We start from the raw sequence: 19,827 nt of genomic DNA, 5'->3' as shown, positions 1-19,827 counted from the left end.
TTTTTACAATTTTACAAGTTACCTAATATTTATTTCCTAAAAGGAGTCCACAGATTTGTTTAAGGTGGCCACAATTTCTTCCCTGACCGCTACCCAAATTGTTATTAATTACTAGAATGTAATGGCATAAAAGGTGAGTCTTATGTCAAAGTTGACAGCCTTAGGGTATGAGTTCTACAGATTCAACTGCATAATAAACATTTACTCTATAAAGAGCGTGCTAATGTTTCATATAAATGAAAAGGAATCACATGGAGTGGGATATATGTTTTGAGAACCCTGAGTAAATGTTTTTCATACACATTTCAACAAGTTCTATCTTCTCATAGAGTTTGTTAGGTAACAATGATCTGATTTATTTCGTTGCCTCTGTGTGACTGACCACAAGGTGTCTATGTAGTGGTAAATAGACTTACTTAATTTTTTTTCAAATTCTTCCCAAATGGCACAAGTCACCTAGCAATAGATATATTTTTGATGAAAAATTTGTTTCCATAGTAACATGTTAACATTGTCACTCTTTGTGATGTTGTAGAATATGAAAGTGAATAGTTGAAGGCTACTTGAAATATAAAACATTATAAATGAATAGGGGATAATTGAAACATGTTAAGGGTGGATAAAATGATTTGTCAAAAGTTGATCTCTGGAAGAGTGACTCTGAAATCTTCTCTGTAGCTTCATTATTTGATGAGACATTACCTCGAAACCTTATGAGCATTACTGTAATGGAAGCATGATTGTACTACCTTGGCAATCATTACTGAATCTTATTTTTGTTGCTTTCTCCTCTATGGTTCTGTTTGTTGGGATAGATAGTTAGAAGAACTTTAAATGCCAGTAACAGATTCATTTTGTGTGTCTAACATCATTAGGAAAGTATTGATTTTACCTGATGACTAATACGACATTCAAGGTAAAACTGTTTTCATCTTCCAAAAGAATTCCTTACCTCTAGAAAATGATACAAATGATTGTTTTAGTGTACGTATGAATATGCTTTGAGAGCTTTTAAGATGTTGCTTCATTATATTCTAAACTCCTAGGAATAACGTCTCCCTTTTGAGTACTTCAGGATGATGTCATTTAGGTTCATCTTCATCTTTCAGTCTATGACTAGGATGAATGCTCCATGAGCACAGGGACTTGGTTCCACTTATTGCTGCAACTCCAGGGTCTGAAACAGTGCCTGGCACATAGGAGGAATGTGACTGAATGAAAGCTGCTTTGGGACTATACGATCATTACAGATGTAGAGTCTTTAATATCCCAGTTCCCGGCCAAAATGTACGATCCTTTATAAATGTCTATAAAAATTCTGGGTTAGAATTTGCACAAGCTCTCAGTAATATCAAGAGTTAGAATCTGGGTTCTACTTTCAGCATTCTTCTGCAACACTTCTGACCATAGTGACAAATTAATAGCCAGATCCTTTGGCACAGCTTTGGTCCTCATTCTAATTGAACTCATTTCACCCACTGACAGTCTAGGTGATCCTTCCCATCTTAAAACTTCCATCATTTTTGTTCATTCTTTCCTGATTCTCCTCCTATTTTTGCAGCTTCTTGGTTGAGACCTTCTCCTCTGTAGGTCCCTGTAGGTGTAATTTCTAGATACCTATTTGTTTCTTTATTCTCCTCTCTTATTATAAACTTTATTTAAAGCATTTTATTAAGCACTATGTTTTCGACTGCCATCTCTAAGTTCTTGATTCTTTAATCTATACCTTAAGTCATCTTCTCTTTCTTAAGATACAAACCTATACTTTTATGCCAATATTCTGAAGGCATCTCAAATTTGATAAGTTTAAAACAAACTCATTCTCTTCCTCCCCAAACATGTTCTCACTCCTTTATTCCATATTTCAGTTGTTTGTAAATGTGTTGAGTGTTAACTGAAAACTGTTTCAGTGTGTTAGGCCAGAGGATGGAAAGAGTATGCATCTGATGTTCATTGTGGTGCCAACAAAACAAAATCTTTCCCAGTGAGTATAAGTTAACTTTTTCTTCAATTTTTAAAATTGAAAACCTTTGGACTCTTTTATATGCTAATATTAGGATATCTGGGGTAAGAGGCGGAGTGACACTGCTCATAGGATCTCACTTCCAAACACAAACCTAGCAAAAAGAAGGAAGTAAACACAACAGCAAATAATCCCTTAGCAGCAAACAACAGAAATGGCACATGTGAGAAGTATATCTTTAAAAATTGACACCCAAGTATTAAAGAATGCATGAGTCAAGATAGACTAGGTTTGTGAGAGTAACCCCTAAATTTAAAAAATGTTCATTACATGCTCACATAGTTTCTTGCAAATTGGCTGATTCTCCCGGGCAGCTCTTCTCTACAAGTTGGTTTAGCATCGCAGGCTGCTTCAGTCTTGTAAACCTATATATCGACATGTGCTCTCTCAATTGCTGCAGCAGGAGAAGGAACTGGATAATTGAGCAGCAGCAGCTCAATGCTTCCACCCAGAAGTGGCACGCACCATTTCTGCTAACATTTTATTGGTCAAATTAAGGCATGTGGACCTAGCTAACTACAAAGAAACGGAAACCACAATCTATCCATGTGCTCAGAAGTAGAGAACTGGATACAGAAAACAGTAGTAATATGTGCCACAATATAATTCCAATAAAAAAAGCACAATCCTACTTCTACTTCTCCAGAAGCATTCAGGAGGGAGAAGGAAGCATTCGGCAGGGAGAAGAGAGAAAGGAAAATACCAAGTTCAGTAAATGATCAATAACGTTCTGGCATGGACGTCTTACTTCCCACCATGCTGAGCTAATAAATGAGGAAAAATTACAAGATCTCACCATTGTGTTTTCTGTAACTGAAAGGCAGATGAGGGAATGAGGAACAATCATGATCCAGAGCTATCAGGAAGACAAATGAGAAAATAAATATTGTAAGAATTGCTGAACGAGATGGTGACGCAGAGAGAAAGAACAGATAGGGCACCATAGATGATCTACTACCCACAGAGCAGCTAGTTCCCCGGCCAAAATCCATGAGATGTGCCGACCATTTTTGCCCCTTATCTGGGAGAGGGGTGGTAGCATGTTCTGGGCAGAAATTAGTATTACAGAATGGAGAAAAACAGCCTATGAGAATTTGTTCCAACAAGATATTAAGTCAATAATATCAGGTACATGAAACTGCCTCACGCAGGGTTGGAGGAGAGCCATTTCGCCTACTTTCACTACTGCCTCTTCCCAAACCCTCTAGATCTGACTACTAGAAAGCAATAGATCCACCCAGAATTAGCGGAACAATTTTATGGCAACAAATTTGATAACTTACACGAAAAGGAGAAATTCCTTGAAAACACTATTTCCCAAAAAGAAATAAGAAATTAGCTCTACATCTTTTGAAGAAATTGACTGCATCACATATATTTTTGAATCCTACAAAGAAAACTCTAAGATTAGCTGATGTCAACTTTGAATTCTATCAGATATTTAAGGAAGAAACAATACCAATCTTACATAAATTCTTTCAGGAAACAGAGGTAAAGAAAACACTTCCTAAATTGTTTTATGAGGCCAACATAAAACAAAAACTTGATGAAGGCACTGCAAAAACATAAATTTACAGGTAAATATCCCTTACAAACATAGATCATAAAGTACCTAAGCAAATGTTAGCAAATTAAATCCAGCAATATACCAAAAGGATAATATAACATTATCAAATAGGATTTATCCTAAAATGTAAGATTGGTTTAACACATGAAAAGCGTATTAAGAGAAAAAAGGAGAAAAGCCATATAATCACGCTAGTAGATAGAGAAAAGGATTTGACAAAATTAAACACCCACCCATTTATTTAAAAAAAAAAAAAAAGCCCACAAAACTAAATAACTAGGAATAGAAGAGAACTTCCTCAACCTGTTAAAGGTTGTCTACAAGAAAATCTATGGCTAGCACCATACTTAATGGTGAAATATTTTACACTACCCCCTAAAATGGAGAATAAATCAAGAATAGGAAAGAAATGAGTAAAACTTTCTATTTTCAGGTGACACTATTGTTATGTAGAAAATCAATTGTATTTCCATAAGCAAACAGCAAACAGTTGAAAACGAAACAAAATCCATTTGTAATAATGTTGAAAGTATAAAAGTTAGGAATACATTTAACAAAAGATATTTAAAACCTTCTACACTAAAAAGTATAAAATACTATAAAAACTATAAAATAAAATGGAATTTAAAGACAACTCAAATAACTTGAGATATATATCATGTTCCTAGACTGGCAGATCAATATTGTTAAGATGTAGTTTATTAAATAGTATGGTACCAGTGTTAATTTCCTGGTTTTGATCATTGTACTATGGTGACGTAAAACGTTAGCATTAGGAGAAGCTGAGTTGAAAGGTATATGAGAACTCTTTCATAGGTTGTGAATTGTCTATAACTTCAAAAGTATTTCAAAATAGAGTTTTTAAAATGTCAGTTATCTCAATATTGATCTATAGATTCAATGGAGATCAATTATAATCCCAGTAGAAATTTTTGTAGTAATTAACAAGCTGATTCTAACATTTATATGACACGCAAAGGACTCATCCAAAGAAATTCTGAAAAAGGAACAGAGTTGAGGATTTACACTACCTGACTTCAAGGCTTGCTGTAAAGCTACAGTAAGCAAGACAGGGTGGCACTACGATAGGGTAAATGAATAGACGAATGGAACAGCAGAGAGAGCCCAGAAGTAGATCCACATTTATACAGTTATTTGTTTTTGATAAAGGCAACAAAGCAATCCAAAGGAGAAAGAAATGTATTTTCAGCAAATACTGCTGAAATAACTGGTTAGTCACACAGAAAAAAACAATGACCTCAAACCGTTACCCTATACTCAAACCCTTACCCTATACTATACACAAAAATAAATTTGAGATGGGCAAAGATCTAAACATAACAGCCAGAACTGTAAAATGTTTAAAGGAAAATCAAAGACTTCATGACTTGGAGGTAGGCAAAGACTTCTTGGGTAGCAAAAAGCAATAACCACGAAAGAAATAACTGATAATTTAGACTTTATCAAACTAAAAAAACCTCCTTCTTATTGAGACACCATCAATAAAATAACTAATCCATTGACTGTGAGGAAATATTCATAAAATACATATCTGATAAAAAATAGAGGAAATAGAACCTCTACAAAACAAAAGTAAAGAGACAAACAACCCAACGAGAAATGGGCAAAACATGTGAACAGTTATACAAATTAGCCAATCAGCACTTGAACAAAGGCTGCACTTCATTAGCCACAGGGAACTGCAAACTAGCCCACAATAAAATACCAATACACACCCACCAGAATGGCCAAAATTGAAAAGACTGACAACCTCAAATATGGTGAGGAAGGAGAGAAACTGAAATTCTCAGATATTATGGGTAACAATGCCAATAACCAGTTGGGGAGAAAATCTGGCAGTTTCTTATAAAATTAAACCTACATATACTTGATGACCAGCAGTTCAACTCCCAGCAAATACTGTAGAGAAATGAAAACATTAATAAAAAACTTGTACAAGAATATTCATAGCAATTTTAAAAACTTGTACAAGAATATTCATAGCAATTTTATTCATAATAGTAAAATTGGAAAGAGCCCAGGTTTTTTTCAATAGGAGAATGGGTAAACTAGCTGTGGTATATTCACACAACAGAATATTATGCAGCAGCAAAAAAGAGCAAAAGCAGTGCCACATATAAAATATGGATGAATCTAAAAAAATTATGTTCAGTTAAGGAAAACTTACATAAATGAGCATATATCATATGAGTCCAACTATGCGAAATTCTAGAACTGAAAAAGCTACTCTATGGAGGAAAAAATTAGAAGAGTGGTTTCCACTGGGAGTTTAAAAGCAGGAATTGGGAAGACACATGGTGGAACTTTCTAGGGAGATGGTGATACTCTATTTTTGATAGTGTTTTGGGTTATGACGATGTGTGCATTTATCAAAATTCAGAGTATGAATACTTAAGATTTATGTATGTCACTGTATATAAATTTTACACCAAGAGAAAAACTGTAAACAAATTATTAAACCCTTGTTAATGATACCTATAGTCAAATATTCAGAAATGATGTCTGCTATTTAAGCTGAAATGCATCCAAAATAAGATAGATTACTGGATAGAGGAATGAGTAGAGAGATGAGTACGTGATAAAGCAAGTATAGCAATCTGCTATTAATTGCATCTCGGGAGTGTATAAATGGGTGTTTGCTGTAAAATTCTTTTCAACATTGCTGCATATTTAAATTTTTTCTTCAAAAATTTTCAGATTTAAAAGAATCAACTATCTATAGTTGGTTAATTTCAGTAACTGGTGACTCAAAATCATACTCTAATATTGTAAGTCAGTGTACTTTACAGAAACACTCTGACCAAGGAGAAGCAGATTAAGCAGAGGCTCAGAGAAGCTACTGAAAATTCCCTTCAATGAAGAGTGACAATCATTAGCTAGATACAGGATATCAAAAGAGAGTTCAAAGTGAGCTACCAGAAAATTCCTCTCCCTCCTCCCTCTTCCTCCACTTTGTATTTACACTGACAAGTAGACCTTCTGTTCAGACCAAAATGGGCAGTCAGGATGGGAATATTAATTCATTAGAACGGCAGTATCTGGGGGGAAAAAAACGGACCGTGCTGCCAGCACCCATTGTCAGTGTGTACAATTGTTAAAAACACCATGATAATAAAGAAGTAGGATATGATGGTTCCCCAGAGTTAAATGATCCAGAGTGATAGAGAAGGGGGCAATCTTATCTTCGACAGCCCTTTGACGCTTCCCTCCTGGCTTTTCGCTCTTACTCTCTACCCTACTAACAAAACTTATTTTCCTGATTAAGTTAAAAAATTTATTCCTGGGACTACGTAAATGTAAATTACTATTAATAGCTTTAAAGTATCTGCCTTTCCAGAAGTATTTAACACAATTCAAAGACTATGGGTAAAAGAAGACTTGGTATGAGTAGACGAGGTCTTTTTTTTTTGCTTTTGCCATTCAATCATATATGTCTGGTGACCTGCTTAGTTCATGGATCAGGCTAGGGTTCAGAGAGATGTGAGGAAATTTCAAATTTTCCATTGTTCCACATATTCCAAATAAAAACATATGTGGCAAGATTTCTCCATGATTGAGCAATAAACACAAGGAGAGACTGTAATGGAAGCTCAGAAGAAGTTGCCCTGGGAATGAGGAGAACCGAGTTCTAGAACCAATCAACCGTAAATCTTCAGCAAATCACTGAATTCCTTGGAGTCTCTGATTTTCTGAGGCCTCAAACACTTTGGCATACAGGGAATTGAGGGTGTACACCCTGGAGGGTGGGAGCCATAGAACAGAGTTTATTATAGAAGGAGCAGATGCTCCTACTAGAAATTTGAATAATTGCATGGAAGAAGTAACTAACAGAATCAGTGGTCTCTTTAGAAAAACAACAACAATAAAATGTTATAATGTACTGTGGTATATTAACAATAACACCAAGTAAGCAATGAAACTAATAGAAATTGTATAAAACAAGGTGCATGCGGACATTTCTTTTTCCACTGTGCAAATTACTTTCCACAAATAAAGTGGATTTGTTTAATCCACTGGATACTAGACCCTTAACTTAGTAACTTACTGTTGAACACTCAGTTAGGCTTGGTTTTTAGCCTACAGACCGTCTTACCCTCCCACTTTAAGAGCCCAACTCAAGTTCATCTAAACTGCACAAACGTTTCAGGAGGAGTCACCGCCTTACCGCTGGGGCACAGAGTTGATAAGTGTTCTGCAAAGGCAACCAACTCAGGTCCAAGTCTCTGAAGAGCGATCATTTATCTGAGTCATGTCTGCTGGAATCTGTGATTCAGCTGCGGTTGAGGGAAGCTGAGCGGCCAACCAACATGCTAACCCCCATTAAGTCTTCGAACCAGCATCTTGATTTATTACAGAAATTTACTTAGAGAAGTTAGACAAATCATAAATAACTTCAATGCTTTCCTTTAAACTACTTAGCAATCTAATTCAGTAATAATTTATGATACATTTTTAACTAACCATAATATAAACATAAGGAAAGTAATTCTCTTATACCTTTGGCTTGTTAGAAAGTCATTCTGTTTTCTACTCTGTCTCAAACTTGCTGTATTCAATTGATTTATGGAACCTAATCTTTACAGTCAAAGAAAAGAAAAAGAAACAAAACACCAGAGGAGGATTTGTTAGTGGGATTATGGAACTTCCTTTTGCTCCAAAAATGAATTCTTGCTGAAGCCTGGTCTAATGTGATGATTAATTTTACAGAGTTGTCCCTGACCGATGTCACTATAGCAATGAAAATAAACTATGAGACTAGGATTCAGCCAGAGGGGAAAAGTTCATTAAGAAATAAAAGTAGGGGCAAAATTGCTCATTAAAGTGGCTAACCAGGGTTGTTTTATGAGAAGATGGGTTAAAAAAAATAATAGAGGGTTGCAATGTATTTTAAAGAGATGAATTCAAACATGACTCATAGATTCCGGTTTCAGTAGAATTCTGTGGACTCGAACAGTTTAGCTCCATGGAAAAAAGGATAGTTAGTGGACCCTATTATAATATTTAAAGTATTCTAACATGAAACCTGACTTGCCCACAACTGCAAGAAGTATACCATTAACTTCAGGATTATGAAGAAAAAAATAGAGCATAATTATTTTCTTAGCCTTGGGTCTGGTTCAAGGAGAAGAAATTCCCACTCAAGATGTTTCTCTCTAAATGTGAATGCAAAGAAATTTTTTTAGAAAATTGGAAACCATTTTTAGCAGCTTCTAGCACTTCAATGAGCTTCTGAAGGGATTGCTTTAAGAATCTTTTGGTCCATAGTCAACACACCTAAGAGCTGGGTGTTCCACTCAGCACAAGGAGAGAGAAATTCTAAAGTTGATCTTTAAAGATAGTGCCATATCTTCCAGGTAGATAGACAGACATAGATATCCTAGATTTTGAAGGCTGAATAGATACCTAAAGCATGTATGATATGTTAGATCCTGTTTCCCGAAGGGAAAACATTTCCATTATTTTTTCTTATAGAAAACCATTTAGTCCATTTCAAAATGTGAGTCAAAACTGTGTATCTCATTATAGTGTCCCTTAATGAGGACAACAATGGATCTGAGTATAGCTACTTTCCCCCAAAATGCAATCTGATATTTGGGAGGGTTTCCGATGGAGAAGCCAAGAGTCTGAGGAATCTGATATTTACAATAATGGTCCAGATTAGCCAATCTAGCCAGTTTGGAAATAAATCGCCTATTCACTCAAGTATTTTTGTTTGCTCATCCTAAACCCAGAATTGTGCTAGATTACAGGAAACTTTCTGTCCCAGAAGTTTATGACATAGCAAAGATGTCGAAGGGGAAAAAAGTCAGTATTTCACAATTAGTAAAGAAAACAATAAAGTTTTACTTTTGCAGCACAGACATTAAGTTTGAAAGGAATTTTGGTGTTCCATAGGACATTTGGGAAGACTTCATGTATAAAGTAAGACTAAAATGGGACTTTTTTTTAAAATTGCAGTGCTGTATTTCTTTTTCTTTTTTTAAAGACTGGCACCTGAGCTAACATCTGTTGCCAAGCTGCTTCCCCCACCCCCCCTCCTCCTTCTCTCCAAAGCCTCCCAGCACATAGTTGTGTATTCTAGTTGTGGGTCCTTCTGGTTGTGGCATGTGGGATGCTGCCTCAGCATGGCCTGATGAGTGGGGCCATGTCCACGGCTAGGTTCCTAACTGGCGAAACCCTGGGCCGCCAAAGCGGAGTGTGCGAATTTAGCCACTTGGTGACGGGGCCAGCCCCTGAAATGGGACTTTTAATGTTAGCTGGGCAATAGTAGCAAGAGAAAAATTCAGAAAGCTTCTGGTTTGGGGGTAGTCCTGGTCCATAGTAAGAGCTATGTTTTTTGAATAAAAATTCTATGTTAGTGAGCAACCTGGACAAACACAGAAGCAGATCAGAGTGAATAGTCTGAGTAAAGTGAATTAGATACATGCAACTAATGAGATAAAGTTAACCAGCTAATGACCAATTCACCATAGTGGTCATTTATTAAGTGCTTACTACGTGCAAGACACTATATTACAAATAACACGAGCATTGAATCATTTAATTTTCATAAAAACTCTACGAAGTGGATATTATTGCCCATTTTAGAGTTGGGAATATAGAAGCTTAAAAAGACTAAACAACTTGCCCAAAAACATAACTAAAAAGTGGCAAAGCCACAGTTCAAGAGCAGGATGGTCTGGATCCACCCCTACTAGCGGGACGATAATACGGAATATAAGGTAGCGGTCAGGGGAAAATCTGAGACTACCAGAAGAAAAACTAACACTCTTCTGGGGTAAAAGTAAGGAGGTTCAACATGAAATGCTTTTTTTTGGGGGGGGTGGGTCGGTTGGAGGAGGCAGTGTGGACCAGATCCAATTCCACTAGGAACAGAGCTGAGCCTAAGAAAAAACGTTTTGTCAATTAATCCTTTTATCTCACTGACTTCTACTTTTGAGCAATTTCTTTTGTTTATTATGAGTTTTATTGTTTTCCTTGAGTTATTTATCTTGCATATTAATTATATTGATTTTTCTCAGTTGAGCAGCATGGCGAAAATGACAGCGGGCCTACATCAGAACCCCGGTTGGAAGCTTTGCTGCTTGCTGGTTGCTTGTCTAGGTTTATCTTGGGCACGACTCCCTTCCTGAGGCCCCTTCCAGCTCACTACATTATTATTACATTCTGTGCCAACCACAGTTGCCTAATATTAACTGATTGTGCCACTTTTGAATTACTGCTTGGGAAACAGGACCTACCGATTTTATTTCTTTTATTACCCATGACCCCACAGAAAGGCAGATTGGCTAGGAAAAATAAATAAATAATGTGGGCTAGTAAATGCTTTTGGTGCTTCTATCCCCGCCCTCTTTTGCACACCCCTCTTTATCCTCACAGTCTCAATCCCAATTCCCATCTATTTTGGTTTCAGCTGATTATATTGTTCTTTTATTTAATTTTTCCCTTGCATTTTCCATTAACTTAGAACAGGATCCCACATTAAATGAGGCTCCAGGCTCACTTAAGGATGCATTTTGCAAACCAAATAAAGGAAAATCATCAGTAAATTCCAAATGCTTCACTACGCTCCTCTACACATGTACAAATTCCAGTAAGGCTTTAGTTATGAAAACAATTTTAAGACAAGGATTCCAGATGCAATTAATAAATTTTTCTAACCATGCCATTTATCTTAAGTGTATTACAAGGATTTAATATATTCAACTCTGGGGGAAAAAAACATTTAGAGAGAACTTGGACAGACGGAAGCCAAACCAGAACTTGTCATAAATTGCTTAGCATGTAAGAAAATGCTGAAATAAGGACAAACCAGGATCTACCAGAGAATATAAAGGAGAGTGGCAAGATAAATGGCTTTGTAACTCTCACAGTCACCTGATCCAACGTTCTGTCATCAAAAATTATACCATAGGAAAGAGATTTCAGCAGTTAAACTATCAAATCCCTTCTTTTGGAAGTGAGTAAACTCAGGCTCAGGGACATTAACTGGCGGGTTACCAGCAGAGTGGAGACCATAACCCAGACCTGGAGAGTGTTGTTAGAGTCTTCTCTAATATTTCACACTGGTTTGCCTCTTCAATTCAAGAACAAGACAATCCAGTCAAAATTTCTTGCTTTTTTTCTTGGTTGTTTTATATATTGGATTTCCAGTCTATTGGTACTTGTTGCCTTCTAGGTTTTTCAAACTAATATTATTTCTTATTAAAAGCAATAATGGCATTCTAGACACGCTCTGAGAGAGCTCATGAGGACAGGATGCTAACAACCAGGGAAGGCTCCACTGTAAATGTTTCTGCCACTTTGGGGCAGCTTCCCTGGGACCTCCAAGAAGATGCTCCTTGTCCTGACATAGTAGTCAGGATGGCAAGAGCATAAGGACTGGAACACTTGGCTCCTGCCATTCCTTGGTAAGAAGATTGCTTTCAGAATACTATCTACAGAGATATGATTCTTTCTCTAAGTTGCCAGTATCTGTCTCCAGGCCAAGGGAATATTTCTGGATTCTCACAGGAATATATAATGTGCATATTTGTATGTATGTATGTGTGTATACATATGTGTGTATATATATATATGTGTATGTATGAAATAATTTTTTAAATACTGGATTATTTTTTCTTCTCTATATTTTTAAGTCCCAAAGTATGAAAATAAAAACCGATCTTAAATCTTGGAAGAAAATAAACAATTTAACCAAGATATACACACTCTAGATAGTCACAAAAGCTGTGTTCACTATCTACTATTAGATTTCAAGATGATTATATCCATTTATGTACAAAACGCTCCTCCCCAAATCTCTGTCTGTCTCTCAAATACACACACACGTGCACACGCTCCTATCTAGTTCAATCCCTATAAGCTTAGTTCCACCTTCATCAGTTTATGATGGACAAAGAATTGATGGCCTGTAATGTTCAGTGCTTCTACCTTAGTGCCTCAAATTTCCACCATAACTGTTTTGAGTGCCTTTTAAGAACAGAGGGAGAGATAAAAGTTAAAGAATTTATCATCCATTCATTCTACACACAGCAGGCCAAGAGGAATACAACAGAGGACAGGGAAGTGTTGATGAGTTTTGGCGATGGAGAACTGGTAGGAAGGGCAAAGGCAATTGACAGGTTAGGTGGTGAGTTAGTACTTGGCTGGTTGGGGCCGGCTCTGGAAGAAGGAGAGATTTCTAAAAGTGAGAAAGTAGCAAAAGTATTTCCAATCAAACTCATTCATTTCATTTTTTTCTTGAGGAGGTGGTAGATGTATGTTCACTTACAACTGATTCATTTCATCCTTTTTCCTGATTTGGGCCTAAATGTAAGTACTAAAAGATACATCCTTGATTAATAGCTTTGGGGGACGGGTTAAGCGACTCACTGACTAAAATCTGCACCAACCCACAATAGCATTCATGAACATGAACCAAGGCCATTAACAGCCCTGACTCCCTCAAGTTAAAGTGTGAGTAGATCTAAGCCATCTGCACAGAATCTAAAGATCTTTCTAAATTAATTATGGTTCTCTACATGCATGTACTTCACCACGGTGACAGGCTTCTTTACGAAACTGTGCTCATGATTTTCACCTTAGTAGAATCTTTGAGAATGACACCATGATTTCAGAATATTTCAAATAATGTGACTGTTACATATACATTTTCTATTTGACTAAACTTGGAGTTACATTACATTGTCTTAACTGAGTGTTACATTTCTAGAATTTTAAAATATTCTCTCGAGCATCAACTGGATGTCATTGACCAACTGCTATTAGGCACAAAGTAATATTCCTTCAAATTTATGAATTTTTCACATCACTTTACCCTAGATTTCAAAATACTTTGATCCATTCTGAGAGATTTGGCAATTTGGCAATTTGGCAATTTTCTGCTGCCTGATATACGTCAGAGACTCTTCTATTATGCTATTCATTTAGACACCACAAAAAAGTATAACCTTTTAAAAGACCTTTGAAGTCATTACTGGGGATTCAAATTTAATTCAACCTCATATGGAGCCACCAATGCAAAGAATTAATAGGACGATTGAAGAGACAGATAATTTCTACACACAGCTAAGGCCACATAACAGAAAACTAGCAACAGTATCAAAGCTAATTTTTCCTCCTTGGGATTAGCACATTTCTTTTGACAATGATTGTAAACTATATTCCAATTTCAGAAATATTAAACTGAAAACTGTACATCTTAGTTTCAATAAAATATATTATAGACAACCTCCTCTCTCTCACTTTTACATAGTTAAAATACTCCTGAAGTTTTGACACTTTATCATCCTTCACTTTTGTAGGCCCTTAATCTCACCTTCCCCCACTTGCTCCCATATCTGCTGCACCCAGTGTCACCTCCACCCCTGTGTTCACCTGCCCCTCAGTAGGCCTCCACGTCCAATTACTTTTGTTTTACTACATTGTTTCCCTTAAAAAATGTTCAGATGTTGCATCTCACTACTCCCTTAAGCTACTCACCATAGCTTTCCACATTTTCATTAATAAAGTTTTCAAAAGGGTAGCTCCTTGTGTCAACTTCCTTACTATCCATGAACTATTCAGATCCTTAAAAACTGGCTTTAGGCTCCAGCATTCTAATGAAATCATTCTTTTTTAGGTCTGTTCAGATCCCTAATTGCCAAAACCTACTGACAGTTTCTTCACACTCATGCTGTTAGACCTCAAGCATTCGGTCTCTTTGTTTGTTACTGATAACTTCTTGACTTCCAAGGATCTATGTTCTCCTGGTTTCTTTTTCTCTTCTAACACCTTCCTTTAATCTTTTACTTATTCCTCTTCTGCCCATCCCTCATCTCACAAAAAAATAGCCATTTCTGTCTGAACTCTTTATCTAAATCTTAACCTTGACAATATCAGTTACTCTTATAGCTTCAACAATCACTTTAGGTCAGTGATTCCCAGATCGTGATGGTCATCATACTTTTACATTTCCAGTGCTTTCTGATTACCTCCCTTTGAATATCATGGTTGCATATCAAATTGGACATGTCCAACACCAAACCCATCTCCCTAACCTCACTACCTCTCCTGACTTTTTGAAGCTCAGTGCCATTCTCTGAGTCATCTAGACATGAAACCTTGAATTCACTATCAACTTTTTCTTTTTTATTATCTACATTAAGTCAATGATCTGAGCTTGCAGACATCGCTTTTTAGAAATAGCTTGTTTCTGTTCTTGCTCTTTTTTCATTCCCACTGCTTTCATATTGGTTAAATTATTTCTTGTTTGATTATATAAATAGTCTCTTATGATTGTCCCTTCTTGGCCCTAATCCACCATTCCCCCAATATAGCCTCGCAAAAGCTGCATGACTCTGATCACAACACTCCCTAATGAAAAGGCTTATCAAACACTCATTAATAACTGCCTAGTAATTTAGCCTTAGCCTAGCAGTTAGAATAACCAGTGAGTAAGCCTAATCACTCACTTTTCAAAACTAATCTCACACTAGTGCTATTAAATTTAAAACCCAGCCAAAGCAGTCTCAAACGTCATCTGGACTTTCAGCTCTGCCCAGAAATCCTCCATGTCCCCAGTCTCTACTAACGCTTATTCTCTACTGCTATTGTTGCAACTCTTTCTTCATTCTTACTATCTACCTCCCACAATTCCTGTCTTACAGCAGTCTTCACCTCCTGTTTCATAAAGAAAATAGAGGCATTGGACAGGGACTCTCAAATACCTCCTTCTCCCCTCACACAAATTTTTCCCCATCATTACTTGTTATTTATTCTTTCCTTATAGTTTGAATAAAAGGAGTGACTTCTTCCTGTCTAGCTTCTATCCCTTCGTCTTCCTCTGCATCCCATATCTTCCAATTTCTCAACCATCTTGCTATGCCCTGTCTATCCTATATCTTCAACCTCTCACTGTCTATTCTTCATCTGATCTATTTTATAATCGAGTGCACCTCTCTTCTAAAAAGTGAACCCTCTCCTAACCTGAAGTTCCCTCTAGCAGTCATTTTAGCTTCTCCTTCTTTATAGAGCCAATACTCTGGGAAAGGTAGTTTGTAATATTGTCTCTACTTCCTTGTCTTGTATTCACTTTTCAACTCATTGCAATATGGTTTCTGCTTCCATCCCTACACTGAAACCGCTATTGCCATGGATTTCGATAACCTTATGGTTGCTACACCCAATGGAAGATTCCAGTCCTATTCAATTGACATCTTTGCAACATTTGAAACTGTTCACCACTCTATCCTCATTGGAACTCTCCTCTCCCTTGTTTAAGGTGACACTGTTCTACTGGGGCTTTCCTCCTACCCCTCAGACCATTTCTATGTAGCCTCCCTTGAAGGCTCCTAGTTTTCCATCTCTCTTCTCAATGGTTATGTTCTCTACTCGCTTCTCTTCATGTTCTGGGTGGTGATTTAATCCACTTCCACAGCTTCAACTTCTATCTTTTTTCCAATGACTCCCAAATTTATACTTCAGCTCAGAACTCTGCCCTGGGCACCAGAACTATAAATCAACTTGCCCCTGGTAATTACCACAAGTCATCTCCAACTCAACCTCATAAGAATTTCATTTTATTTGTTTATTCCCTTGATCCTCCACCACTACTGAACCAAACATGTTCATCCTTCTTATTTTCTACCTGGAGGCATGCCACAACCATTCACATGGTCACCCAAACCAAAAACAGCCAATGATTCTCCTCATTCTGTTAATTCCATCACCTTAATATCTTGTCAACTCAAAGTAGTATCTTGCCTAGATTACACTGCAATTTCGTAACCAGTTTTTGCCTCTAATCTTGTCTCTCACCTTCAGACTTCAATCTACATGATGCTTCCAGAATGTTTCTAACATACAGATCTGACTATGTAACTCTCTGTCTTAAAAAATGTTATTGCAATGATAGTATATATAGAGCTCATTAGATTTTTTAAAGCATTTTCACACTCATTGCTTAATTTAATCTCAATTATACTCTGTGAAGTATACTTACATATAGATTTTACAGATGAGAAAACTGCAGCTGAGTGATTTCAAGTAAACCACCCAGGATCAGTAAGATGGTGAGGGCTAGAACCAGATCCTGAAGGCCCATCTTGCGTTCTCGAATTCTGTGCTCTCCCTGCTCTCTTCACACGACTCCTCTCCATCTACCTCCGTGGGTCCCAACAGAATGAGATATTAGAATCACCTGGGAAGCTTTTAAGAAATAATGATGCCTGTGCTCCACAGAAATTCATATTTAATTGATCTGAGAGAGAATCTGGCTGTCTGTGTTTTGTCAAAGTTTCTCAGGTGATTATAACGTCCAGCCACGATGGTTTTAAATAGGCCTATATTTACGTCTTTGGATGTTCCTTGATGTTGGGTTCCTCTTCAAAACCCCAATATATTTCTTCATACTTTGGACAGAGCACGCAACTTATGAATTAAAAGATATAAAATAGTTCCATTATGTATTATACCCAGAACAATAATCAAGCCAAATCCAAACCACATTTATGAGGAACAAAGTTAATGTCAAAATACAGATGACTGAGTCTTGGGAAAAAAAAAAACTAAGAAAAATGTTTGTTCACAGTCTGGAGTTTTAAATGTGGCTCTAGAAAAATAAACAGTTCTTACGTTCTGGAAGAAGCAATTTGTGGGATGCTGCTCTAATCAATTTCTCCAGTGAACTAGCCTTCTAATCCTGACACGGCCTAAACTGTGTTTTTGCAACAAGTTGCATAGTCTCCCCTTTTTTGGATCTTTCTTTTCTCTGATGTAACCGATCTTAGAGGATATTGAGAGTGCTGAACTGAATGATGAAACAATCTCTTTTCTCCTTTCAGCCCAGCCGGGAAAGATGTTCTTAAACATAGTCATTTTTAAAGCCCATAAACATAATTTTTTTAAAAGAACAAGAAGACGGGAAATTGGTTAATAAAATAGAACTTTATTAAGTTCTGCTCCATGGTACTTGAGAAATACTAGGATAATGACATTTATTAGCCATGCTCAAAAAAAAAAAAAAGGTTTGCCATCCAAATCAGTTAAAGAACTCATCCTCTGCCCCGCCTCACCTTACAGTATTTTTCCAGAGAAGAAAATATCTGTTGATGTTCTGGATGCCTCTGAGCAAGACAGACCTCCCCATCAATAATACGTGCAGAAACCCTGCAATTTCTGCAAGAGGGAGATGTGCCTCCAGGCTACAGATGGGCTTGGGGACCTGACTGAGATGGCCTGCAGCACAGGGTATACCAGATGCTTCCAAACAAGAACTGGGAAAGAGAATCCAGCAGCATTTTAAAACAGCACCTTTCAAACTTGTTTGCCTGGTATGGTAAGACATATTTTACATACTGACCCAGTACATGCAGAGACGTATGTGTGTGGGTGTGGATGTGTGTTTGAAAATAAATTCATAACGAAGAATTTTGTAATCCACTAGTTGGTCATAAAATCAATTTTGCAAGTGTCAATCAACATTTTTTTAAAAAAGAATATAAAAGAAAATATCAGTTTGCATTTTGCACATTAAAGATAACTATTGTTTTGTGACGTTAGTTGTATACATTAATTTCTAAAAGGCATAAGCTCATAAGAGTTTACTAAATCCAAAGAAATCAAACTAAGTAACAATACCCACAAAAGGAGTTAGAATAAGCTTTTGTCAACCAGTGGGTCTCAGGAAGTTTCCATCACTCGGTCAACAAATATACACTGAACGATGGCCATGTTCTAGGCACCTTGCTAACTAAAGGAGAAGATAGTTCCCTGTTCTAGAACAGTATACAATCTATGTAAGTATACAATCTTCAAATTTCTCCTCTGCCCACCGGTTATGCCAACCTTAGCCACACTAAGAACCACACTCAGTGCCCCTATTGAGGAAGAAGGATAAGCAAAGCTTGGGGAAGGTAGACACAGCTGGAGAAACTCGTGTCGTTGTCTTATCTCTCCTTTTCTTGTTCTGTTTTGGGGTCTCTGACCCTGGAAGTCCAGTACTTTCATTATGAATCTCCAGTGTTTCAGGTCCCCAGATCTGGTGCCCAACCAATTTCAGAGCTCTCAAGCAGTTATTTCCTCTTCTGCTTCATCAAAACTTACCTGCCCTGTATGCTGTTTTTCTTGGTCTCAGAGATAAGATAAGAGGCTCGGATGAGGCATTAATGATAGTCGTATCTGAATATGATATCTTCCCAGATAGTATCATCCTTTTGACAGGAGCATCCCAAGAAAATTGTACTTAAATATTTTAAGCTAAGTCAATTCATCATTTCAATCAAAGGAATACTGAAGTGGACGAGAAAGATACTGCCCCTACCCTAATGGGGCTTTCAGCCTGGCAGTAAAGACAGACATTAAACAGTAAGCACAATATAAGATTAGTATTAAAAAGGGTAAGAGAGCTTTAGGAATTTATAACAAGGTAATTTAACCAACTCTAGTGAGGCAGGCAAGTCTTCTGAGGAAATGACATTTAAATTGAGGCTTGTGGATAAGTAGGCATCAGCTAGGTGGAGGGGGAGGTCCAGGGCGCAAGTTTTTGAAGACCGACAGTCTCTTTACTAGCTGTGTGCCTTTGGGAAAAATTTTAGCTCTTACAAGCCAAAGTTTTCAGGTGTAAAAAATCAAGGAAATAACTCAACCTCAGAGGATTACAAATAAAGCATTTAGCAGAAGCCGAGTACTTAGTGCTCAATATGTAGCCGCCTGTAACGGTAGTGGCAGCAGTACTGGTACTGGTAGTGGTAGTAGTAGTACTCAGCCAATGGAATACTGATTTCTAGGAGAAAGATGAGATTTATGTGAATCTTTACCGCCTGGGATTTGTGTGGGAGCTGCCTATTCATAAGCCTCTCTCATCTGAAGTAGAAGCCCTTTGACGAGCAACTAATGGGTCTGTGAGGCCCCTTGAGGCGGGCAAACAACCAACCTCAGAACACAGGTACCAAGCAACCTCATGACTACTCCTACTAACCCCCAGCATGGCAGAAACAGACTAGAAACCTTCATTTAGCACTAGAAGCTGAGGAAGTCCTGTAGTTATATCAGGTTTTTCTTCAAAGCAGGAACATGGGACTCCTTTCACTAACTCATATCCTCTGTGTTTATAGTTTACACTCAGGCTTGCTTTATTCTTTTCAAGAGAAACAAAACATAGTTTAATAATTCAAATTGAAGTTCAGGCAGACTGATGAGAACTCTGGGTTGATGCTTCTTTTTCAGTTGCCAG

This window comes from Equus quagga, unplaced genomic scaffold, assembly GCF_021613505.1.
Source record: "Equus quagga isolate Etosha38 unplaced genomic scaffold, UCLA_HA_Equagga_1.0 203_RagTag, whole genome shotgun sequence".
Taxonomy (NCBI): domain Eukaryota; kingdom Metazoa; phylum Chordata; class Mammalia; order Perissodactyla; family Equidae; genus Equus; species Equus quagga.
Note: the sequence above shows the minus strand (reverse complement) of the source record.